The sequence below is a fragment of the Onychomys torridus genome, chromosome 13 (assembly GCF_903995425.1).
Source record: "Onychomys torridus chromosome 13, mOncTor1.1, whole genome shotgun sequence".
NCBI classification, from domain to species: domain Eukaryota; kingdom Metazoa; phylum Chordata; class Mammalia; order Rodentia; family Cricetidae; genus Onychomys; species Onychomys torridus.
Window position 1 is genome coordinate 32,753,996 of NC_050455.1, and position 26,850 is coordinate 32,780,845.

The 26,850-nt window shown below is 39.2% G+C and overlaps 1 protein-coding gene across 3 annotated transcripts in view; it reads right to left on the reverse strand.

Moving 5' to 3' along the window:
• Positions 1-25,685, reverse strand: part of Jakmip2 (janus kinase and microtubule interacting protein 2) — a 144,151-nt gene extending 118,466 nt beyond the window's left edge. Inside the window, exon 1 of one of the 3 annotated variants that reach the window (XM_036204477.1) lies at positions 25,363-25,685. The gene's annotated coding sequence lies outside the window, so the exon portion shown is untranslated. The remainder of the gene's footprint in view (positions 1-25,362) is intronic. The other 2 variants (XM_036204479.1, XM_036204478.1) reach the window with 2 other exon arrangements.
• Positions 25,686-26,850: the final 1,165 nt, after the last annotated feature.

Sequence of the window (26,850 nt, forward strand, 5' to 3'; positions counted from 1 at the left end):
AGAAAAGGTACTGAGCCACATGGTAGGGTGTAGATAAGAAATATGGGTTAATTTAAGTTATAAGAGCTAGTTAGTGACAACCTGAACTATCAGTCGAACATTTATGATTAATAATAAATATCTGTGTGCTTATTTGGGAATTGGCTGATGGGACAGAAAATTTTTTCCTACAGGGAAGTGACTGATTAGAATAATATCTAGAATACCTGCCTGCCAGAGAAACCGTAGAAACCAAGAGAGATAATAATTGGGGGCATTTAGTAGTGTGCTAGGCCTACAGCAGGAATTTGACACATTAATTTATGTTTGTAGCAAATTTTTAGAATCCTGTGGTGGTAGTAGACTTCTATCTGAGGCTCAGCATCAGCCCACAAATGCATTGATTTATTCTAATTACTTTTAATAAAGACTTATTGGAGATTTTGAAAAAAAAATTGGGATTTGCTTCAATCCAAAGGGTCTGCTTTTGTTTGTTTGTTTTTGCAAATATATCAAGTACAAATACAAATATTAATTTGTTCTAAGTAGGAAACATCACCCAGAATTTTTAAAACTCAAAAATAAACTATACCATGTGTTTTTTTAACTTAAAAGAAAAGCAAATTTATCCATTAAAATTGTTGATCATGGAATTTAGGTAAAATAGGTATATTAGCAAGCAGCTTTATAGGCTTCAGAAAGAATAAAGGTCCTGATACTTACTGTCTCCAACAATGATGCCACTAGACCACTAATGAGAGCAAGGAAGTGCTGGGATAATCAGACCGTCACCCACTGGTTTCCAATTTTACAACTTTAAGTCATTATAGAAAAGTTCATGGCAGTATAACAATTAAACTATTTAGCTAATTTCTATCTGTAATGGGAGGCGCAGTGAGTAATTGCTAAGATGTAAATGAAATCTAACTTAAGGAGAGGTAAAAATAACTTCTTCGACAGTATAAATTTAATATGAGATGGAGCAAAGAAAAATATTCTGAAAAACTTAAGTAACCTTTAGTATGTGCCATATGTCGTCAAAAGAGGCTCCAGGTTGCAATGGACTACCAAATCTTTGAAGGATCAATAACTTTCAAACGTTGAAATTATAGAAACAGTAAATAACTGCTGGTTAGTTTGTTTGATTGGTTTTTTGTTTGTTTGTTTGTTTTGTCAGCTTGACAGAAGTTGGAGTCATCTGGAAAGAGGGGATCTCAGTGGGGAAATTGTCTCCATCAAACTGGCATGTCTCTGGGGCATTTTCTTGATTGATGACAGTGTGGGACAACAGATTGCTGTGGGTAGTGCCACTCCTGGGCAGGTGGCCTTGAGCTCCATAAGAAAGCAGGCTGAGGGAGCCTGAGGAGCAAGCCAGTAAGGAACAGTCCTCTATGATCTCTGCTTCAGTTCCTGCCTCCGTGTTCCTGACTCGAATTCCTGCCCTGGCTTCCCTTAAAGATGGATTATGGGAGCACATGAATTATGAACCAAAGGCTGTGGAGCCCCTAGCTGGAGCAGGCCCTCTGGATAAGTGAGACAATTGAATAGCTTGAACTGTTTGGGAGGCATCCAGGCTGTGGGACCAGGACCTGTCCTTAGTGCATGAGCTGGTTGTTTGGAACCTTGGGCTTACACAGGGACACTCTGCTCAGCCTGGAAGGAGGGGACTGGACCTTCCTGTACTGAATCCACAAGGTTCAAATGAATCCCCAGGGGAGTCTTGGCCCTGGAGGGGATGGGAATGGAGGGGAGGGGCTGGGGGGAAGGTGGGGGGGGGGGCAGGAGGACAGGAGAACCCATGGCTGAAGTGTAAAATTAAAACACAAATATAATAATAAAAATAAATTTTAAAAAAGATGGATTGTGATAGGGAAATACAAGCCAAATAAACCCTTTCCTCCTCAGATTGGTTTGGGTCAGTGTTTTCTCACAGCAATAGGAAGCAAACTACAACACAAAGAAAATTTCAACATAATAGAATCCAAATACATTGGAATTTTATGTGACAACAACCTCATTAGAACATAGCAAAAGTCTATATATGCAAAAGCTAAAAACATGAAAGAACAAAGGTCCCAAGAGTGTAATCTATGGCTTGTGTATTTCATGTGTGTGTGAGTGTGTGTGTGTGTGTGTGTGTGTGTGTGTGTGTGTGTGTGTGTCTTCTTTTAGATGGTGCTGAACATCAAACTTAGGGCTCTGTAAAAGTTAGGCAAGTACTGCATCACCAAGTTACATCTTCATCTCTGATACACTGTTTAAGTTGCCATGGTAATGTCCTACCACTGGCCTCCATGGTAACAAACACTTGTCCCTTCTGACTTACTGGAAAGTAGTCTGTCTGCTCTATTGCTCTTGGAAAGCTCTCTCTCTCTCTCTCTCTCTCTCTCTCTCTCTCTCTCTCTCTCTCTCTCTCCACCTCTTCCTTGCATTTTCAGTGATACAGGTCTCTAAAGATGAGAAGAAAAGCAAGACATTTTAAGGGTTACAGGGGGTCTTATAACCTTGTTTGATCTGTCTTCCATCACTGGGTAAATTATCCCAGGAAGACAATTAACAGGAAGGTTTTTTTTTTTAATGCATAGATAAAGATGTTCTTTTCAATGTTATTGAACAATGATAAAGGATGAAGGAAGGAAAGAAGAAAAGAAGAAAAGAAGGAAGGAAGGAAGGAAGGAAGGAAGGAAGGAAGGAAGGAAGGAAGGAAGGAAGATACTTACTTCCATGGGGAGCATGGAAGCAAGAGAGAAAATGAGGAAGGAATTTTCTAGAATGACTAACAGAGTCAATGACAGCATTATATTTAAAGCGAGTTTTGTGGACTATGCAGTCACATGAGAAGTAATTTAAAGTGACATGTGTGCCTACTCCTAGGACATGGTTCTAAGATTTAGGGAGACCAGGGCACTGGCAATGAGAGTTTGAGAATCATCAGATGGCCTGAAGTGGGAAAAGATGACAGTGGTTTCTCTAGACTGGGTGCGCTGAGGGAAGGTTAAAAAAAGGTCACACCTGCTATGACCTGAATGACAAGAAGGAGACAGCCATGTAAGGTTAGAGAGAATAGAACAATGAGCAAGGCAAGAGAGAAGCATGTCTGAAGAGCAGTACACACAAGAGGAGCACACAAGGACCGAAGTTAGATGTGAGGGAACAAGGACTCTGCCACTGTATCTCCTAATGGTCAGAGTACAGCTTTGTGGTTAAGCCTCCTTGAAGCAGCAGGTAGGCTTCCTCCACCATTGCAGAAACTTAAGATGTCATGGCTCTTCCCAGCTGCCATACAGAAGAACTAGGAAACTCTGCATCCTCAAAAGTCCTCAGGCTCATTATGTTATCATGTGTATCATGGTTTTCATCTCTCCTTTTTTAAGAGGATCATGGGAAGATCCTAAAAGCGAGATCCGTTTCATGATTTGATAGCATAAAAGGGTAACTTGACCCTCATGATTATGCTATCCATCACATAAATACTCATACACACTTCTTTAAAATCTAGAACACAGAACTGAATGGGCTACCACTCCTTTTGTGTCAGGTCTGTCCACTCTAAAATCAATCCCTTTCTTTCTCTCTTCCTTTCTCTCATCAATTTGCTTTGCTTAAACTCTTAGCTAAATTAATTAGAGAAGACAAGAATTGAAGATAAAAGTTAGGTAACAATGGAGGGTGTGTGAAGTAAATTATTAAGGCTTCATAATTTTGGCAAGAATTTTGTCCTTACTAGATGATTTGAGAGAGGAATTTGGGCCTGATTTAAAGTATCCTCCCCCACCACACTTCACGAGTGTGTATGTGTGTTGGTTTGAATTGTGTGTTCTTTTTTTTCCCCAGTACCAAAGACTAAACTTGGGTCCTTGCCCACACTGGGTGTGTTAATAAAGACATAAGGTACAATTACATATGTATTAGATGATGTGAATAATCCAGATGCAAGGGAAGAAGAAGTGATTCAGGGAAATGAGAAATCCAATTTCGGAGAGAAGCAGGTGAGATAAGAATGAATGGACAGAACCCACAGGCTCTTCACTGGTCTGGAATGTTCTCATGGTGGAAATATGAGATTTATCTACATAGGTGTATATATTTTAGCTGTCACAGAATACATGTTATAGGCAAGCTGTAAGGAAATATGAGTTACTAAAGAGTTAAATGAGAACTTAGGTGAATATTCCTTCTTTTAAGATCAATTACTGCCTGTTCTTACATTTTCAAAGTTACATTATTTTCAGAAAATCTCCAAAATCATGGCTTTTCCACCAATGCAGCAAGAGAAAAGTTGGCAAATATATAGTAATTTGTAGACAAAAATTCTGAGCAAATAGTTATGAAAATGTGGTACTCCTGATGGTAAATACTATATATTTATTGTATTATATCCTTATATACTTAAACACTCAGACTTACTATGTGTCAATATTGTTATGATAATTTTATAAATACTAAGATATTTAAGATTATACAAGATTACTTTGTGTAATACTATTCTCATTTAATTCCAAAGGAATCTGAGGTACAGAGGTTAGGCATGTGTGTCTGGTCACACAAACAACATATCTGGAAGCTAAAGTTGAAACCAGGTACTCTGATCCCAGAATCTTTGCCTCTAATCTCTCTGCTCTTGGTTAACTTCATCTTAACCACAATGTTACAAGAAGAATTCAATGCTTCTGTACTTAAGCTAAGGATAGTGAGACTTAAGAGAGTTAAGCAGCTTTCAGAGTCACAATATTTCAGTGGCTCTGAAGTACTGAAATCTGGAATTTTTTATCTGCAAGTGTACGTTCTCATCACTGGAGAGATGATACAGTGGTTAAGAGTACTTACAGCTCTTACAGGGGACCCTAGTTCATCTTCTAGCACCTGTGACAAGAGGCTTACAAGTTTTTGTAGCTAAGACCCTTCAATACAGTTCCTTATGTTGTGGCAACCCCCAACAATAAAATTATTTTTGCTGCTATATTTCATAACTTTAATTTTGCTCCTGTTATGAATCTTAATGTCAATATTTTTGGAGATAGAGGTTTGCCAAAGAAGTTGCAACACACAAGCTGAGAACTCCTGCCCTAGACACACATACATGCACATAATTAAAAATAACAAAAATTTATTGTGGAATATGATTTAAGGAGTGTTACTTTTGTTTACATTGCATTTGTTTAACTCTGTGAAGCTGTGTTACTGTGCCTGTGTAAAACATGTGATGGTCTAATAAAGAACTGAATGGCCAATAGTAAGGCACAAGAAAGGATAGGTGGGGCTGGCAGACAGAGAGAATTTATAAAAGGGGATATCTGGGAGGAGACTGAGGGGTCAGAGAAGGAGGGGGAAGGGGCAGCCACCCAGCTACACAGCAGGCCACTGAGTAAGAGTAAAATTTACAGAAGGAAGAGAATAGGAAAAGCCCAGAGGCAAAAGGTAGATGAGATCATTTAAGTTGAGGAAAGTTGGCAAGAAATAAGTCAAGCTAAGGCCGGGCATTTGTAATTAAGAATAAGCCTCCATGTTTGATTTATTTGGGAACTGGGTGGAGGACCCCCAAAGGAGCAAAGAACAAACAACAAAAATTAAATCTTTTTTTAAGAAGAAAGGTTTTAGAAACAGTAAAAAGGTTACATGTTCCATGAGCCACGTGGTATCAAAAGGGAAATTTTCCACTGTGAGAATGGAAATAGATTAAGCTGTCTTGATATTTCTTGGTCATATAATCCCTCCTCTCTCGCCAATTGGACTCCCTGGAGCTCCACCTGGGCAGCAGAACTGGACTTGTCCTTGGTGCATGAGCTGGCTTTTTGGAACCTAGGGCCTATGCTGAGACACCTTGCTCAGCCTTGGTACAGGGAGGAGAGGACTGGACCTGCCTCCACTGAATCTACCAGGCTAGGCTGATTCCCCTTGCCTTGGAGGAGGTGGGAATGGAGGGAGGGTGGATTAGGGGGAAGTTATGGGGGTGGGAAGAGGGAGGACAGGGGAATCCATGGCTGATATGTAAAATTAAATTAATTATAAAATAAAAAATAGATTGAGCTGTAAAGATAATGAAGATGCTTTACTTAGTGACATTATAGGTATGAGTTTTTAAGATGATAGTAGCTGAAGACTTTTAAAAGGTCATAATCTGGATAAGTGTTATTCTATTTCAAATGCATTTTACAGCATGAGATTAAAATACACGTATCATATGGATATTTCCCAAAATAACTCATGTTCATTTAAAAAAAAGCTTTACAGACAAACTTATAAAGAAAGGAAGGAACATCCAAATTTGCTGGGTGAGCATAAAGACTTGAATTCAGATTCCAGCCCCTACATAAATGCCAGCTGCAAATATTGTGGTGCCTGCCTATAACCTCTGCTGCGAGGTGAATGTAGCTGATGCTAGCCAGGCAGTTTAGCTGATATGAGGCATTTCAAGTTCAGTGAAAAACCCTGCTTCAGAACTAAAAACAAAGGCAGAGATGTAACTGACACTGATGAAGGATGTCAAAACATCAATCTCCGGCTTCCATGCTAGTCAACATGTATACACACACACACACACACACACACACACACACACACACACACACACACACACACACAACAAAAAAACAAAAAAAACACGGTGGTAACAATAAAATCAGATCAAGAAAGTTTTGAAATGTAATACTTAGCACTGCATACATAGACACACAGAGTTTGATTTTTAAAAAAATTAGTTCTTTTGCATTTTCTCATTCTGCATCTGAAGCCTGTTGGGATTACTTTCTGTATATCAATAAGCATTGTACAGAAGCTGTAAACTGGACTCAGGTATAACTTGATTTCATTTAAGGATGCCTAGGACAGGTGTCATACCACTCTGTATCTGGGGGTGTTTCCAGAGAGGACTGACATGTGGGGGGGGGGGCTCACAAATGAGCAAGGTGCCGGGATGAAATGTGAAGTGTGTCTGCAGCGGAGGGATAGGCAGCAGTCTCTCTATTTGGACGCACCACTTAGCTGTTCCACTGCTGCTCCTTCAGCTCTTCAACGGGAAGTCAACAGCATGGCACCTCCATGCTTTGGGCACTGGGTTTGGATGGCAAAGACATTCCACTTTCTGAATCTGGAACCAGTTCTTGGTTTCTCCAGTGTGTTGGTAGCCACAGTCAGACTACTGTGGCTTTATCGTGTCAGATGTACATTATACATCTCCTTTCATAACGTAGCCAACTTTGACTAATATAGATCCTTGTGTCCTATAATTCCATCATGAGATTGCATTCTAATCTATGCCTTTTCTTCCGATGGTTGGATTGTGTGTTCATTTATGAACACTAATATACCAATTTAAAGGCAAGGTGAAAGTGACAGCAGGTTTCTCCTGTGGTCTCCATCCCAGACTTTCAGAAGTCATCCTTCTTACTGAGTTCCTATGGGGCCCCTTCTATGTGTGTGCTTATCTCTGGGGCCCCTTCTTGAAATGATGCCTGTCATATTAGATGAGTACTTTATGCCCTCAGTGAGGCTTAGCTATTTCTCGCAGGACTCCATCTCTAAATAAAAAGTCATACTGGGCATGAGAGCCTATAGAGCATATGGGTGATACTCATAAAGTGATTTTTCACTCAACTATTTTCTTGGAGTGCAGTCATAACAGGGTAATTTCTAGGCCAAGGAAGTGTGTCACTGTAAGCCTTTTGAAAACAACAAACAAGTTCATATCCACAGCTAGTCCGAAGATATAGACTTCTAGTACATAGCATGTGAAAATGAAGACACAGACATTTTCAGGCTTGGTGTGTGTGTGTGTGTGTGTGTGTGTGTGTGTGTGTGTGAGAGAGAGAGAGAGAGAGAGAGAGAGAGAGAGAGAGAGAGAGAGAGAGAGAGAGAGACAGAGAGAGACAGAGAGAGACAGAGAGACAGAGAGAAACAGAGAGAGACAGAGATAGAGACAGAGACAGACACAGAGAGACAGACACAGAGAGACACAGACACAGACAGACACAGAGAGACACAGAGAGAGACTGAGACAGAGACAAATGGAGAAATTTTCTAAGCTGAAATTCCTCCTTAGCTGTGACTGTTACTTCCTAGCTGTCAATGACAGGCATTTCAGGCCTCTAGCTATAGCAGCTGGTTTGTTTGCTCTTTAATTTCGTGAGAATCCACAGAGCAAACAAGAGCTCTGAGAAGAAGGCACAGGGTGACTAGCTCAGGTAATGCACATCTTCGCTATCTGCACTCTTGAGTTATTCTCTTTCAGCTGATCACACAGTATCACTGCATTATCTGAAATCTAGGTGACTCCATCTGAAAATGAAATCCAGTTGATTCCACTGACAAGGAGAAATATGGCAGCACCAAGGACTGGGAGGAACAGGCAGGTTAATCTGGGGACTCCAGGGGTCTTCTTTCTTCCAAGCTAACACACGTGAATAAGGTCCCTTTCCTACACAATATCTATCTGATGCCTGCAAACTGGTCCCTAGTGCTAACTCCTGCTGACTTTAGGTTGCTTTATAGCCTAGAGGCACTGCAGGAAATTAAATGCACCATCATTGCTTGCTCCACTGCTAGCTTTGTGCTGGAATTCAGGATCCAAAATTGGGTGCATATTTTAATTTCAAAGTAGATGGCAATCTCCAATTGAAATAGAGAAAAAGTATATTCATCCTTACAAAATGAAGAGAACTTAGCATGGTTCCTGGGGCAGGACAAGATTAGTGTAAGGGACCCTTTGATGAGCAGGAAAATATCACAGGAAAGGTATCAAGAGAAGGAGGACCTCCTAGCCTGAACAAGGAAGGGCACTCCAAAGCAGGGTTTGCTTGGATTAATATTTAATACCACTGAGTTGTCACCACAGTTATGGGAAACAACACAAGAGCAAGGAAGTGTTTAAAATTAGATAAAATTATTACGGAGCCACCAGATACCACCGAAGGATGAAAATGAGACAGATATGTCTGGCTATAACCAGCTGTGTGGTATAGGGAATGTATCAAGCCCCTCTGATATGTTCCAGCCACCTTGAATGAAAAAAACACAAAAACACAAGGCAGAGTGTGTGGCACACAGGGTCCACTCCTCAGATGGGTTTCTGTCTACTCTGGGAAGCAGGAAGAGAAATGTCCATTCCTCAGGAGCCTTTCAATACAGATGAGAAGAACAAGTGTGCACTGAACAGTGGGACATGAGACGAATATCACAGGAATTCAGACCAGAGGGCATCTGAGTGGGCTAGAATGCTCTGCCAGAGAGACATTCATCTAATTGTGTGGTCGCAGATACCAGGTGCCTATGATAAGTGACTCAGAAGAAGGTGGTGGAAATGAGAAGAAGTTGAAAACGGGCAAGGTGAGGGCAGGATAATGGAGCCAATGTACGAAAATGGCCCTGATAGTGAATGATACAAAAGAAAAAAGGGAAATTACTCACCTCCTCTTCTCTCTGCATATGCAGACACATTTTACATAGACATTCAAATAGGCCTTTATTGGGAAAGTGATTTGTGCTCATAATAAATAGAAGCACCAGAAAATAGCCAGAGTGAGTAAGAACGACCTCAGTGTGAATATGCGCTAAGAGATGACAATAATGGCTTACCAGAATTCATTTGGAAATGAAGAAAAAGATATGAACATGAGCCAACTAGTCACCTTTCAATAAAATAGCGACCCCAGTATTAATCTGCATGCTGATGCGCAGGGAGAGAGAGCATCACGAAAGTCTACTGATTCCGATGACATAATCTCTGCGGTCCCCTTGGTCTCACCCTTTCTTTTCAGAATTTTCATACCTTTAATTCTAAGAGGGCAGCGGTGCTGCTGGACCTCATTTGGCTGGAACATTTATGAATTCACACCTAATTTTAAAAGGCTGAAGGAACAAAAACAACAACAAAAATACCATTCAACTTAATGTTCCCAATATCCACACAGACCTTAGGATGCTCAGTTAAAGGCATCTTTAAAAGGTCTTTTGGGTCTGTTCTTTTCCTTAATAACTGTGTAATATCTGTACACTGGGAACAATTTGAGAAGCATGGGTCATAAGGAAAAATAACCTCAAAAAATAAAATTCAAATGTATTCCCACCACCTGAATTTTTTTTCTTTTCTTTTCTGTGTTTCTTCTCCTTGCACAGATAAGTGCATTTTAAGTGAGCACGGTGTTTTCAAACCTACACTTGTACTCAAGGCATGCTAAGCATTTTCATCAGTCACCAATGTTTGCATTGTGATAGTCTTTAGGACTATCCATAGCACACACCCTTCAGTGATGCTGTCTCTCCGGCACATGCACTGTAGCGTGTCCAGCTGCACATCACAAATGGAGGGAGTAAATTAATGTGTATTTTGAACTATCTTCAGGCTCTGATCAGTTCCTCAGAACTACATTTCCCTTTTCTTTTCTCCTGCACCCTCACACCTCCGTTCCTTCAAGGAGAGTGTAGGCTAACGGAAGAATAAGTCTGCCCCATAGAAAAATCACAGTCGCTGGAGAAAAAGCGGGAAAATAATAGGGCGAATTATTATAGAAGACTCAGAGATTTTTCAGCCCCCTAGCCAATCTGTCAACATGTTTGAAAGCAACGAATCAGGAGATCCTCCATGCACAATTTAAAATTTTTCTTTGCTTCTCAGAACGAAATGCTTTTTTAAAGAAGGAGGAGGAGGAGGAGGAGGAGGAGGAGGAGGAGGAGGAGGAGGAGGAGAAGAAGAAGAAGAAGAAGAAGAAGAAGAAGAAGAAGAAGAAGAAGAAGAAGAAGAAGAAGAAGAAGTGTCTTTTAACTTTTCACAACTAAAAAAGCAAAACAAACAAAACTAAAACAACAAGCAGAATGGATAGGCTGTCTGCTCATGTCACCCAGCTAGCTTCCCAGGACCAGGGGATCCCTGTGGTGCCCTTGTATTACCACATTGCTCCAGGTGAAAAATATCACCTGAACAGAACTTAGTACCTCAGCCACAGCCACAAGGACAGGATCCTTGTCAAGTCAAGGGGCTCTGGTTCTAAAAGATATTCTACTTCTGAATATGACCTTAATGCATGTCCAGAGAAGTGAGAGAAGGAGGGGGATAAACATACCCTTTAATGTGTTCATGCAGGCAGAGCGATGCCCATACTTTGATTAAAATATCACACATATGGTTAAGCTGGCTTCCCACCTGGCCTCTAAAACAGAGAAAGCTGGGCCATGGTTCTTTGAAGGTGCAAGTACAAATATTCTGCAGTGTAGGAGATGCACTTTTTTAGAGGCTGCATTTATGACAGGTGCACAAGGTTGAGGGGAAAGAATCCTTCAATATGGTCTCCTGTAAAATCTTAAGTAAGCTTGATAAGACATCTGTGTTTCTGCCAACATGTCATTTACCTTGTGCGAGGATGTGGTATCTGTGTTAAGGGAGAGAAAGTAGCTCAGTTCCCTTGCACCATTGATTTGACTAATTAGTCTGGGATCTGCATTGTTGGGTGTGGTTAATATCTTGTTTGCTCAACTGAATGGCAATATCCTCTTTTTCTGCCTCTTTGGTCTTTTTGTCTGTCTCTGCCTCTCTCTCTCTCTCTCTCTCTCTCTCTCTCTCTCTCTCTCTCTCTGTCTCTATCTGTCTCTCTGTCTGTCTCTCTCTGTCTCTCTGTCTCTGTCTCTGTCTCTGTCTCTGTCTCTCTCTCTCTCCCACTCTCTCTCTCCTCCATTTGTCCCTCTTCCCTTTTCCTCCTTCCTCCCCCTGCTGTCTGTCTCTCCCCAAGCCTAACACACACACACACACACACACACACACACACATGCGCACACACATGCACACACACACATACACACACACACATGCACACACACACATGCACACACACATGCACACACATGCACATGCACACATACACGCACACACACATGCACACACACACACACACACACTTTGAAAGATTAAAAAAAGTCTAGTACTATTTGATTATCACGAGGATGATCTATTTAAAACAAAGGACAGTCAGAAATTGTGCTGGACAGTTACAAAGCTACAAACAGATTTTTACAGTTAGAAGAAGCATGTACCTACTCTACTTAAACATTTACTTTTTAGTTTAAGCGGAAATAAGGAGTTTAAGAAATTTAAATCGGCTTTACAAGCTTCTGCTTCATGGTTATTTAGAGAAAGATAGAAAAAAGGGATGCATATTATTTAAAACTGAGACTGGGGAGCTGACAATCATAACTCAAAGAAGGAAAATCAGTAAGGTAGAGCAAGAGTCAGGATCAATATTCTTATTAATACTCAGTGACCTCGGGGTTTCCATTTTCTCTCACTCTCTGGGTCATGCTTTCTGTGTTAAATGAAGAAAACAAATAATAATGAAAGAGTGTCTTGACTGTGACTGGAATCGATGTACTTAATGTGCTCTCTGATATTTACTGTTCATGTGTTCTCACTAGATTCATATTCAAGTCAGGGTTCAAATGGGAAGTGACTTTAGAGAGAGCCATTCATAATTTTCCTTGCAGGGTGTGAGAGTCAAGCTTATCTCAATCATACAGCCTGTTTCCCAACACAGTCATGTGACAGTGCTTTACGTATACTGAGATTCAGAACATGGCAAGCCATTGAGGCTGCTAAGAGCTCTGTTTGTGTAGTGTCATTCTGCTTTATTTTAAATGCCACATTCTGCATTGGTTTCCTGAATAGTGGCCATTTGTGAGTTGATTCTGGGTAGCTGTCCCATCCTATGTTAATGTTAAGACAAGATAGTTTACAATCCCTCTCCCCATGTAGGCCAGTAAACAGAATCTTCACAAATTCATGTTGCCTTTATTCACAGGCCTTGATGGTTGCTCCTCAGCATGCTTCCTTGTGTTATGTTTTCATTCTCCGTGACAGATGTGCCCGTGTTCTGATAAAGGCATCCAGGGCTCTTCATTTTGGTGCCTGCTTTCTGCTTGCTGTATTTGGATGCTGGATTCCGAATAATCCTTGTAGGTTCCCCATTCATTCCTTACTCCCCCACAAGTGCACCTAGCTGAGAACGCATTGCTAGGTGCTAGGATCATTTTTAGATTCCGTTTCTGTATGTGTTATAAACCAGGAGCGGAGGTCTAGAGAACACCCATTTGAATTTGGTTGAAAGAATATTTTTAAATTGTGTGAGTTGAAAATTTTCAAATACGTACCTTGTTCATAACTGAACAGGTTGACTAGGTGAGTGTAGAGTAAAAAGATGCTGATGCTATCACAGCATGCTTGCATGCTTCCTGCCCCTGCTTGTGCGTGTTTCCTGAGCTGTGTGGTGGGGGTTGCTAGAGATGTCCCAGCTAGGGCTGGGAACTCCCAGTCACTTCTTCACCACACTTTACACACTGCTGCATCTCTGCATTGACCGCTATCTGGAAGCTTCTCTGGCCCACACTGGGAACAGCCCAAATCCATGGATGTAAACACAAATATTTAGTTTGAAAACATGCCTGTCTAGAAAACCAATACCAAGAGGTTCTTCCTTAGGGCACATGGCTTACCTCACCATGGTTTTTAACAATATTTATAGGCCCAGGCATGACTTCAGTCCTGTGGAAGAAACCTTAAATCCAATTAGAAAAAAAAAGGTGGCGGAATGAGCCCATAAAGTCTGGCTACAGTTGCAGCCGTGAGTACCTCCTGCCTGGCAGGTGGAAATTACAGCATGTGGGATGAAGCTGGTGGGTAAGAGCACTGATGTCTTTCTCCTACTTCTGCCTGCACATACCTTCCAGCACTCTAAAGTCTGAACAAACGGAATGGGTTCCTGTTCAGCTAAAGGTTGATTCTCTGTGTCTTGCAAACAAAGTAAATAGTCTCTGGCTACAAAGTCTTACCACCTAACCGTGGGGCATAACCTAGAGCAATGAAAATGGCCTGCATTATTTTGGATGCCTCTGTGGCCTCCCTGGCCAATGACTCCTAGGGAGGTAACCCATGACTGTTATTGAGATTTTCATTTATAAACTCATGTCTTCTGGGAGCAACATGGTTCACCAATGTGGGATATGTGGTGGGATCGTGTTCCCCAAAATATTGTGCACCCTAATAAATTTATCTGGGGTCAGAGAACAGACAGCCACTAGATACAGAGGCTAGAAAATGGTAGCACTCACGCCTTTAATCCTAGCATTCCAGAGGCAGAAATTTGTCTGGATCTCTGTGAGTTCAAGGCCACAAGGTTACAGCCAGGCATGGTGACTCATGCCTTTAATCCCAGGGAGTGATGGTAAGAAGCAGAAAGATATATAAGGCGTGAAGACCAGAAACTAGAAGCATTTGGCTGGTTAAGCATTTGGCTGGTTAAGCTGTTAGGCTTTGGAGCAGCACAGTTCAGCTGAGACCCATTGGGATGAGGACACAAAAGATTCCAGTCTGAGGAAACAAGACCAGCTGAGGAACTGGCAAGGTGAGGTAGCTATGGCTTGTTCTGTCTTTCTGATCTCCCAGCATTGACCCCAATTCCTGGCTCCAGGTTTGATTTTATTAATAAGACTCTTTAAGATTCCTGCTACAGGGATACTTCTGTTCAAACTCCTGTATGATTTTGTAATTAGCTTACGAACTAGTAGAGTCTAATATGACTTCTTCATCCATCCTTAGTTTTGGTTACCCATCCCTTACCCCTTTTATCACCCCTCCCCCTCTCCCATACCCACTTAACTAGTATTCTCTCCCTGTTCTTTCAGGTCAAGTTTCTGTTCTACCAAATCCTCTTAAATATTTTTCTCAGATTGCAAGATCGCAGGATTCCAAGTAACCTGTTCAGGCACACTTGGTTTTGGCTGAGCTTTTCCCTGGCTCATTTCTCCATCTTCCTCACTCGGCTATGTGTTTGAGGCTGTTGCCGTCAGTACACCCCATCTCTACTTTGGTTTTACCTATATTCTACTATTCCCATTTCCAAAATGTTTCCTCTCACCCTGAACCAGCAGTCCATTTCTAGTTTCCCAGATTAAAAACATGTTAAATTGACAAAAGATTTGAATACACACACACACACACACACACACACACACACACACAGAGACAGAGAGAGAGAGAGAGAGAGAGAGAGATGCACATAATGAATACATATTTTTAAAAACCCATAAAATAGAGTTTTAACTGAGCCTTACTGAGTTACACTGAGATTTTTATGCCAAGGATTCTAATAACTACTTCCAACAAAAATCATGGCCCTGACACTAATAAAAAAGAGACTGAAAGCTGAACAAAAATCAGGGCTTCGGTTTTGAAGAAGTTGAATGTTTTGACACATGGAATATCACTGGTATTGAAACTATGTTGGAGATAGGATCTTCTTCCTCAAAACTGTAGTATGACACCATGCGGGTAACACCATGGAGATCTGGATCCCACCCTCTGTTCTCTGTGGCTCATCAGAACACCATGGCTTTCTTAGAGGACCAAGTTGGAAACCCGTGATCTAGGAAGAGTGGAAGTACTCATCTTCCACAATTCCTGAAAAGTTGATCTATACAGCCATTTATTTACAAACTTATACACTTCAGTGATAGAATCTTTCCAATATTTAAAAATCATAGAAAACACAAGTAAAAAAAATTCTTATTTCCTTATCACCAACAATTAATTCCTGTTAACAGTTTTGTTTATATTAACTGCTTTTTAATATGGTGTGTGTGTGTGTGTGTGTGTGTGTGTGTGTGTGTGTGTGTGTGTGATTTCTCCTTTACAAAATTAGGATTAAATTCTACCTTCTGATTTTTTAAATTAGATTTTAAGCTTAAACGTTATGTTTTACATGTTTCCCTAAATATCATGAAGCATTTTCATTTTTTAGGACATAATATTTAAATAGCTCAACTAAATTGTTATTGTTATGGGTCACAATTAATTTGCACTATAGACCTGATTAGTATACATTGCAAATAAGTTTTTAAAAAAATGAAAACAGACATTCTGCACAAAGTCAAAAAGAAGTAAATACTCAACAAATTTACGGCATTTCCTCCCATTTTGAGTAACTTGTGAGAAAGAAGTAGTTTTCCTGTTAGTATTTATTATAGTTAGAGCATGCCCGCTCTGTTTGTTAATAAGAGGGCCATAGCTACCCTCCCCTGCTATTGTAGTGAATTGTTTTACTTGAATTATCCAGAGTTTTCTAAAGTGCGGATATCTTTCTTCTTCTAGAGAGAGATATTGAGTCAATACTGAGTATGAAACAATCTTGAGAGAGAGCTGGGGAGAGGTCGTCTTTGTAAGAAGCCCATCTCCTCAACAATGCACTCTCTGCTCTCACCAGTGACATCAAAATGTCCTTTCTATAGTCACAGGACATCTAAGCACACTGAGGATGTGGTTTGCAATGGCACCACGTGGACCAAGGGCAGATCAATTCCACTTAGATTACAGCTGACTATATAGTCAACAACTGTTCCAAAGCAAGAGGATTAAATAAAGTAAATCCAGGGAGTCAAGGTTTCAAACTATACAGACTGGAGTGAAAGTTTAAAAAGTAGGAGACTAGCGGCTGACTGGAGACATACACCTTACCCCTTCACTACCTTTCAGGGTCTTTGGCTAAGTCATCTAGGCTTGATGTCCTACTCTATAAATAGAAAAACAGAAAAGTATATGCCACTATCCAGAAAAAGGAAACAGTATGTGTGTACTCAATGATATAGGCACCTTAGAGCAAACCAGGTGTGTAACTAACCTGACTTTGGACAATGAGCCCTTTCAAACCTAAACAGGATAAAAAAAAAAAAAAAAAAAAAAAAAAAAAAAAAAACAATGAAGGTGATAAAGCATCTATATCCTCTGCTGCATGGTGATGCTCTCCTTCTCCCTTCTGAGTGCAGCACTGCATGTAGATGTAAAATGCAGACCATCTAGCTAAGAAGACAGCAGGAGGCAAATCATTCCTTCTATGGAAAATTAATCAGGGGGAGAGCTTTGCTAACTCCATGTTTAAAATCCAGGTTTTGTTTTTTAATTTGTTTGGCCATCTGAATCCAACACTATAAATTCTAAATGTTACAGGTGGTCTTCTTAAATGAAGTTCTTTCAAAGTAAGAGGAGGCTAAGTCTTAAAATAATGCTCAGTAGTAGAATATCGTTTAATAGGTGAAAGAGACTTTGCTTGACACCAAGCATTACAAAAGAGAAAGAAACCAAATAAAAGTCAAAATCAAAAGTCTCCTCGAATAGAGAAGATACTCAAGTATCCTTAAACATACAAAATCCACTTTGTGGTTTCTTAATTATCATTTAAACTATGCTAAGTAGATACAGCAGAGTTGAGTGGCTTTTGGCCTTTTATTTGTGGGTCACTACATCAAGACAGATATTGGTGAAATACCAGTAATTTCAGAGTATCTGTTTTCATAAATAGAATTATTTACGGGTTCCATGAGTAGTGTAGGTTGGAGTCTATCATATTCATTTTTAAAATATCCAAATCCTCTCTCTCTCTTGTCATTGCTGGCTAGCTAAATCCAAAAGTTGTGAATTCCCATGGAAACTTACTGAACAGACTTTTAATAAATTCCCCATTTGTTATCATTATATATAAAGTAATTGTCAAGGGCCAAGGATGCAGCTCAGTGGTTAGGTTAGGTACTAATCTCCCATATATAAGGTATTGGGCCCAAACACACTCTCTCTCTCTCTCTCTCTCTCTCTCTCCCTCTCTCTCTCTCTCTCTCTCTCTCTCTCTCTCTCTCTCTCTCTCACACACACACACACACACACACACACACACTTGTTGATTGGTTTGTTTTGAAAGGACTCACTGATAGGATGATATCATAGCCTAGGTTTTGCAGAGTCACACTCATTTTTAAAATTTAAATGTTTACATCAGTATTCTAACATTAAACTTCTGGCACTCTTCTGTCTTGGATAATATGTTCAGATTGGTTACCTTTGACCTTAACACTCATTTTATGGCTATGAGTACAGATCAGTGATGACAGCAGAATAAGAATTTTTTTTTTTTTTTTTGAAGGTGTTTCTCTCTATGAAACTCTGCACAGGAAAACTAGATAAGGATCATGGGTGAGAAACATTTGCTGCTGGGTTTACATTTGTAATGTGGTTATGCTAAGAAGTAGTTTCCAGGGGGAATACTTCCAGTTTGAAGCAGAAAGCAGGACGAAAATATCACCTTTTTTTCCCTTAAGCACATGCTTACATGCTTCGTTAGACATAATATTCTCAGTAAAATTTTGTTCTTGAAAATAATAGCAATGAATTGTTTTCTGACCAGATAGTGTCAGCTAAACTTTGTTAGATTTTATTTTTTTGTTTATATTTTAACTATAATTCAATTCTGGAATTACAAAGATGACAGTAAACATTGCTACCTTTAAATGTTGAAAAAAGCAAAAAAAAAAAAAAAAAAAAAAAAAAAACCCTACCTTTTTCCTTAAGATTTGCTGTATTGACAGGTTTCCACCAATATAGATGGGTGGTTCCAATGGCTGGATGGGCTGTCTCCATGTCTGCCAACTATAGCCCTCTCTTACAGGTCACTCTCATTATATTTCATTTCAAATGCTGCTTTTATAGATTTATGTTGTAACATACATTTCTGTCTTGACTTGCTTTTTGAATACAGATATGAAAGAATAATTTGTAATTAGTGAATTTAGTTGAGTAACTTTCTAGAGCAGTTGAAGAAATGTGAATGTGTATGATACCAGTAGATGTTGCTAATAATAACTACTAGCTTATTTTAATTGATTATAGCAACAAAAAAGGCATAGCCTTTAATGCTTGTCATGTTCAACTTAATATTCAGTTTTCAAAGGGAACTAAAAGGAGCCACAGAAGTATTCATGGGTTTTGCTATATCACATCACATAGTGAAGAATCTTTCATGGTGGATTTCTAAATGTTCTGCTTTGGAGATTTAACAGTTTGATTTTCTCTTTCAAAGTCTTGACAGAAACCTGAGACTATTACTCATATGGACAACCTATTCTGTTTTTACAGATTATTTATTTGTGATAATGGAGAATGAATCCAGGGCCCGTCGCATGCTGAGCAAATGCTTTCCACTGGGCAGCATCCCAAGCACAACAGGTCACATTAACAAGATGAGGCTCGGAAGATTTCATAGTGGAAATTTCTTCTGAAATAAGAGGCCCAAGACCTTTCAGGACACTCTCCAGTCTGTCAGTCCACTGGTCTGTCAGCTTCTTAGTCTATTCAACCAGTCATTATTGAGCACATAAGTGGTAGAGAGTACATTATTAAACAGGAAACATGACATTTTAATCCTTTGCCCTCAGAAAGCTTATACTCTCGTGGATAGAAAGTAACTGTTTCTAAAATTATAATGGTTGTTCTGTACTATAAAGGAAGCAGTGTGCAGGGACCAACCCAGGGTATACCCAGGAAAAGTCCAAACAGTTCTACGTACAATTAGGACTCAGAGTATAGGGAGAAAAATGCCCATTGACATTTCAATTCTGAGTGTAGGAAGATTCAACCACTTTTTTTTCTTTTTTTTTGTGAAGATGGCAGTCAGGTGACCAAGTGTTCATTGGAAAACTTACATATGGTTCACAAGCACAGTGAAAACCAAGTGATGACTATGAGACTTGGTTTAGTTTGGAAACTCTGTGACAAATGATGGATGTTGTTTGAATCTATTTCCAAAGAACATTTGAAGTGGCCACAGAGGTTAAAGCTATGGTATGTAGCACTATTACACCAAAGAAATTAATGTGACTCTGAAAGAGATTTATTCTATGTTTTGTTCTTTAATTGGTGCTGATGCCTGTACTTTGTGACTCTCCTAGTGATTCAGGCAGGGATTTATTTCGCTGGGTTGGGTTTAACATTCATTCATTAGCAGAAGACAAGAGATGACCGAGGTTAATTTAACACCACTGTAAGATCCAGTGGCAGGTAGGATATAGAACTAGTATTTCCTAGAATAATGCTTGCCTCACAGCTGCTGTAAATCAAGCAGGACCTACCTACCTACACAAGAAGTATTTAAAAGCAAAGCATAATGACTCCTAAGTGGGGGGAAGGGGCAGATTCAATTATCAAAAAATGCAGAAATAGAAAATTTAACAGAGATTTAGTGACATGAAGAGATGGCCACCACAATATAAAGTAAAACAAACATGAAACAATGTTTAGAGTATAGTTCACTTGTGAAATTGTATGTCTGAGTGTGTGTCTATGTACATATGGGAAAAAATGGAAAGTGAATATCCTCCTATGTTAAAAGTAATTATTTCTTAATGGTACAATTACAGATTTTTTTTCCTTTTCCTTTTTTATGCTCTTGTATTTCCCCCACCCACAACAAGGTTATATAAATTTAAAGTGAACAAAATCACTGAAAGACAAAATTAATTGTATTAGTAAAATGTGTCTTAAATAGAATATCTTCATTCCAATGATCATTACAGCTTCATTACAGCTAATTCATTACAAAGGGTACTTTTCCCAAAGAGGAATGGTAGTTTAAGAAGCATCATTTGCTACTTGGCTACAGCTGAAATACAACAGTCACATAAAATGCATGCCATGTTGTTAGTAATAACAACAACAATAATAATAGAGAAGTCAGCCATGTGGCAGATTTCTATAATCCTAAAACCCAGGTTACTGAGCCAGGATGATAGCAATTTCTTACTTTAAAAAAATTATAAACTTTACTGTTGAAAAATCTTGCAAATAAATAAAAATACCACATACCACAATTAACGAGTTGGAAATCTATACATCTCAATAAACTTCTATGCAGTTAAAATAAGCCCGTGGAACACTGGTTGTGGAAATTTACACTAAATTGTATACTTTAGGTATCAAATATGTTTTATTCACTCATGTATCATCAAAAACAAAATATCCATGACAGAGTTGGGAAAGAACCAGCTTTGTATCCTCATTCATTACTCTTCCCCATTATCTGCATTCAGCCCTGAATTCAGGGTAGAAATTTCAAAGCTAGCCTGGATTGTATAGTAAGTTCTATGTGAACATGCACCATGTAGCAAGACTCTATCGCAAAAAAAAAAAAAAAAAAAAAAATGCAGAGATGTATATACATATATTCATATATACTTATATTTACAAGAACATTTTAAGGTAAATTTTGACATTGGATATTTTTGAAATGTACACAAGTGTTTGCCTAAGAAAATGCCAGAGTTACCAAACTTAGGATCACTTATTTTTATAATAGATTACCATTTTTTATTTTAAGAACAAGTAGGTAGAAAGAAGCATAGGCAAAATGTCACAATTGCTCTTAAGATCCAGGACCCATGGGGATCTTAATTTGGTCCCATGCTCAAGGAAAACAATGCTACTTTCCAATCTCTATGTCGTTACAAACCAAAACAACACTTTGTCATAAAATAAATGCATATTAGTCTAGTGAAAGTCTGACTTCTTCTTGGCAAATGCCTCTGTGCTTCTGTGAATTATCAAGAAGCTCAGATTTTTCTCCAAAATATATTAGTGACATCTTTTGTTCTTTTAGAAAATCCTCTATATACACTCAACCTGTTTGTAAAACCAGTGTCATCAAAAGCAAATTAGAGTGCCTGGAATATTCAAATCTAAATCCAAATAAAATGAACCACACAGTGCAGATTTAGTATATTTTATATCATAAGTCAAATCTTCAAGTTAATTTATTAAATTTTCTAACATGAAAGAATCTGGCTCATAAGATTTAGCACATAACCCCTGTTTGATAATTTCCCTAACACAAACTTGGGCAAGTTCAGCTTCCCTGAATCATTTTTACTTATTAAAAACAATCAAAAGGACAACAAAAAGAACCTTTCCCTACACAATAAACTATTGACATTTAAAATTAAAGTGACTTTGAGAAGTATAAAAGATTATACACACTTAAGATGTATTGGTAATTTGAATAGTAACTGTTCTGTTTCATCATTAACTGCTTCACATGTGTGTATCTTATATCCTCCAAGGAAATTATATATTGCTAGTATATGCAAATTCTGCTAATCAGGTAAGAGCTCTACAAATAGTTGTTAGTAAATTGATTAATTCACTCTGTTTGAAAAACATTTTAATTAATGGAAAAATAAAGGCATATAATGGGAGGAGCAACTAATCTCTCTGAGTGAAAACAAGTATAAATCTAGTTTATTTATTTCAATGCTAACTAATACCAAAACTTCCAAGATAAATTTGATTTTATTTTAGGCTCTTATTTTGATAAAATAAAGAGCATTAAACTTTTTATGAATTTATGAAAACAGGAAGTAGTTATTACTATCCAAATATGAACTTTCAGCCACCCAGAAGGAGACTCACAGTGTGAAATCAAAATTATAGAAAGTTCTGAGGTCATTAGAAGAAACTGGAAACATCACCTGATAAAGCAGTAAACTAAATGTATATTTCAGTTATATCAAGTTTTAATAAAGGCTTACGTGACAATAAAAATAGTTGACTCTAATATTTCAACAAGAGTGGTAATTTCAAGATACTTCTTGAGCCAAAGGCAATTAACTTTTCCATATTCTCTTTAAACACACCTTGAAACAATAAACTGTACATAGTGTTCATACAATTTTTTCTAACAACAACTTGATAGTCTTTAATTATTTTGTATCTAGACCCCACTAAGAAATATATAGTCTTCAAAACCAGCAATACAATGGAGAATCAATTTAATACAATCATTTGGCATTACCCTCTGTGAAGTTGCTGGTAAGCAAAGACACAGGCAAATGAATCCCTGCATCTTGTCAAGACCACATAAAAATGTTTCCAGATAGATGACCAATCACTTTCTTTTAAAGTGTCCAGATTTGGCAATTAGAAACACATTGCAAAATGGAGTCTACAGCCACAAATGTCAAAGTATCCAATGTCAAACAACTAATCTGAATTATTCAAATGAAAATTTACTCTAGTAAGCTAGGCATTCTTTTAGGAAGAAGTCTAGTCCATCCCAGAGTAGTGCATATCTAGACCATAAGCTGGTAGCCTTGATGACCGAAGAGCGTGCATGGCTATCCACACTTATTGTGAAGGACTTTCTGTGAAGTTGAAACCCACTGATTATATTCTAGGTTCTAAAATACAGCAATTGTCAATGTCCTACATAAAAGCAGAAGCTTACAGGAAACAATTGATGGCCATGTCTCAATTTCCTCTCTTCCAGATTAAACAATTCTAGTTCATTTGCCCTTCTTCAGAGAGACAGGGTCTGGCCCTATAACTGAGACTTCCAGATTAAACAATTCTAGTTCATTTGCCCTTCTTCAGAGAGACAGGGTCTGGCCCTATAACTGAGACTACCAACAGTGAGTTTTCTACTCCATGACCTATAGTGATGTGCTTCTGTTAAAACTGTACCAACTTTGTCCATAAACCACATCCAAATTCAGTAGAAATGAAATAAACCAAAGCGCCAGGCTACCTGCTTTCCATTTATGAAACAGGTCCAACTATTATTGCATGTTTTAACTTTTAAAAGTTTACTGTAGACATTTGAAATTTTATCTTAGGAACTCAAAATTTATCTTTAATTAATACACTGTAAAATGTGCTATACATTTTTTTTTTTTTTGCAATGACATACAAGCCCAGTACCTCTTTCCTTGACCTACTTTATATAGTTCTTATAATTAGGCACATGGTAGCAAGAGTTTAGACTTGTGAATACACATAATACATGAACATATTAAATTGAGTCACTAGCATCTTTCCTACTTATAAACTAAATAATTCTTAGGAAAATAAAACTAAAATCCCAATGACATAAAAATTACAAATTAGAGGAAAGTGTGTAAAATAAAATAAAAGATTAAGATGAAAGGAATCTATAATTTTGCATTGTAAGATACATTCTCAATGGCAGTGATGGTGGGAAGGTTGGTAGAGACAATACATGTATTTGATGCATGTAATATTACAAATACACTTTTACCTGAAAGGATTTTTCTGGCTTTAGTTCAATGAAATCCATTATCCTAGGTGGTAATGGAGCCCTGTATGTTCCAGTCTCAGGCATCTTTAGCCTCCTGAGCTGCCTTAAATCCTTAGCATAGTAAAAGGTCAAGCAGATACCAGTAAGCATTTATAAACTACAATTGCCCCCATTTCAGTTACAAGCCACATCTTTCTGCCAAGCTTTGCCTGCTCTTGTTCATTTCATTGTATGAGCAGGCTAATTCAGAAATGGCTAGCCTGGGGTCCTTGAGAACACTTAGGTTTTTAAAGCCATCTACTTCCCTACTTAATCACTTACAGAAGCCATACAAGGACAGAACATTAGAGAGAGCTATAAAATGGTGGTGGGCACTGAAGGAATGAGCAACAAATATCAACACAATTAAATAAAGCGAATGCCTCTCACCTGCCAGCTCAGCCGTGCTCCTTGGGGCACACCATACGGATTTGAAAAGGATAGGTCAGGATGTCAAGAAAACCGATCTGGTTCAACATTTATTTGAGAAGAAGCAATATGCTAAATAATATTCCAAGCCACCTCCCTTTCCTATCATTGTTAATTCGGGGCCCTCAATATAGGCTCACAAACCCAATTAAAAATAGCCAGACTATGAATTGGCATCTAGTTCTCTAATACAGAGCAAACGATAGGCATCTGTCCTAATTGGCCACAATGAACCTAAGGGACAATAACAAGAATAAATGTCAAATTAATCCAAATGAAGCCAATGAATAATAATACAAACCAGAAGCATGGTTCCTAAAACATGCCATTACTTCTGAGAATGCAAAGGCATAAATAACCCATAAAACGATAGTAAATCAAGCATGCTGTGCATATAAATACACTCCATAAATGCTACACACCTGCAAAATAACATGTGCACATACATTTTTGTATGTATGTAGATGTGTATGTTCACATCTACATAAATATACATCCTGAAAAACGAACTCTGGATCTCAGAAATGGTTCTTCAACAAGAATATGTTAAAGTGTGCTTCAGAGAATGCCTAATTCTGGGACTACCTTAGCACTGGGGCAAATAAGCAAAAATCACCTTATAATTAGGCCAACAAGGTTGAGAAACCAAATGTGTTTTTGAGGGAAGGCCCAACCCTGTTTGTGAGACCTGCAAACGAAAGGGTTGCTTTCAACTCCATCCTCTTGCTCCTTTCCACCCCCCTGATTTTGTTGCTAAGCTTGAGAGGAAAGGAATCTGGTGGTTCAGTTGGTATTCGGAGCCAGTTTGTGATAAAAATCAAAACATCATTTCCCCCCCTAAAACACAAGAGGATGCCTCTCACTTCTCTCCCCCAGCAACCTTGCTCCCTCTCCATCCTCATCTGTCTCCACACCCCCAACCCCCCTCCTAGTCTGAGAGACGCCAGTCATTGTTTAAGTCTAGGCCACAAATATATACACAAGTCGTTTAATAACCAGATAGATGAGGAAGGTAGCCCCTCTGCCTCCCACTCACCATGCTGAGACCAGGAGAAGATGCTGGAAGGAGGGAGGGTTGCAAACTGAATCCATTTTCCTTGTGACCGCGTCGGATGCAGCCTCTGAAGCCAACATCAGCAGCTGCTGCTGGGATTTTTTTTTTCCCCTCCCTCTCCGGTTGGCGATGGTGCGATAGGAACCACCCTTTCCAGCTCCACTAGAGTACCAGCAGTAGAGGCGGCGGCAACAGCAGCAGCATCACTTGAGCCTCCTCCCTCTTGGAGGATGGTGTGAGCTCAGAATCAGCCAGGAACTTGCAGCAGACACCTCCTCAGGCTCCTCCTATCCTCCCCCACCCCCACAGCCCCACCCCTGCTGCGGTAGAGGCAGCCGGCCTGGCAGCTGCTGGTTGTCATGGCAATGGCCAATTGCAAGTAGCAAGCTAAGGGGGAGGGGAGAGGAGCTAAGCAAGCTGCAGGGGCTGGAGTAAAACTCAGTCTCTTGTCTGTGAGATGCTCTTGGTTTCCCCTAACGTGAGCTTCAGGTAGTCTGAGAGGCACCAAGGGTGAAAAGGCACAGGGAAAGAACAGCTCAAGTTCAGTCTAAGTTATACATTGAAATACACCAAACAGTTTAGCATGCGTTTGTGTTGTCTATACATTTTAGATGAAACCTATTACATTTTTCTATTGGGAAAAAAAAAAATGAGAAGATTATATGGGGTGATGGAAGACTGATATCACGCCAAAGTTCTGCATCCTTGGTAGCATCCTTTGCTCAATGACACTCAAGGTTGTTAAAACAAAACAAAACTGTTAGACCTAGCAATAAGCCAGGTGCCCATTACGTTCTTTTACGTGCGTTCCGGTTTGTTCTCAGGTCATTTGGTTTCGCCGTTCTTCCAACTTGTCTCCTGAAAAGGACCTGGCGATATTAACTGAGCCCCCACACCCCCCACACCTCGCCCCCCGCCGCCGCCAAAGAAAGGAAGTTAGAGCAAAACAAACCGGAAATACCTTTGAGCAACCGAGGTTCTCGGCAGCACTAGAACGTGGACAGTTCCAAACCTCTCTGGCTTCAGACTCCTGGAGCGAACATTTTAGGCAAGCAATTCGTGCTATTTTCATGGGTGCCCTTTAGGGGTGGAGAAGCCAGCTGGCAGTCAGGGTAGTAGGTAGGAGAAAAGCAAGGGAGTTTGCAGTGTTGTGTTCTGTTTCTAACCATAAATTATAGATGACACTAGAATTTGTCTCAGGCAGTAGTTGTAAAGATTGATTGAGATAATGCACTAAAAGCCCTTGGAGTGTAGTAAGCATACAGTAAATATTTACTATTATTAGTGAGAGTTGTGGAGCGGTACACTGCAGACACCGCTTAATCTAAAAGCTTTAAGGAAAGGATAGAATAATTCCAGGTAGGGGAGAAGATACTAAATATATGATAGCTGCAAATGGCTGATGATGGTGGCAGAGGTGGCCAATTCATGAGTGTTCTAAGAGATTACATAGGCTCTTAAATTTGACAA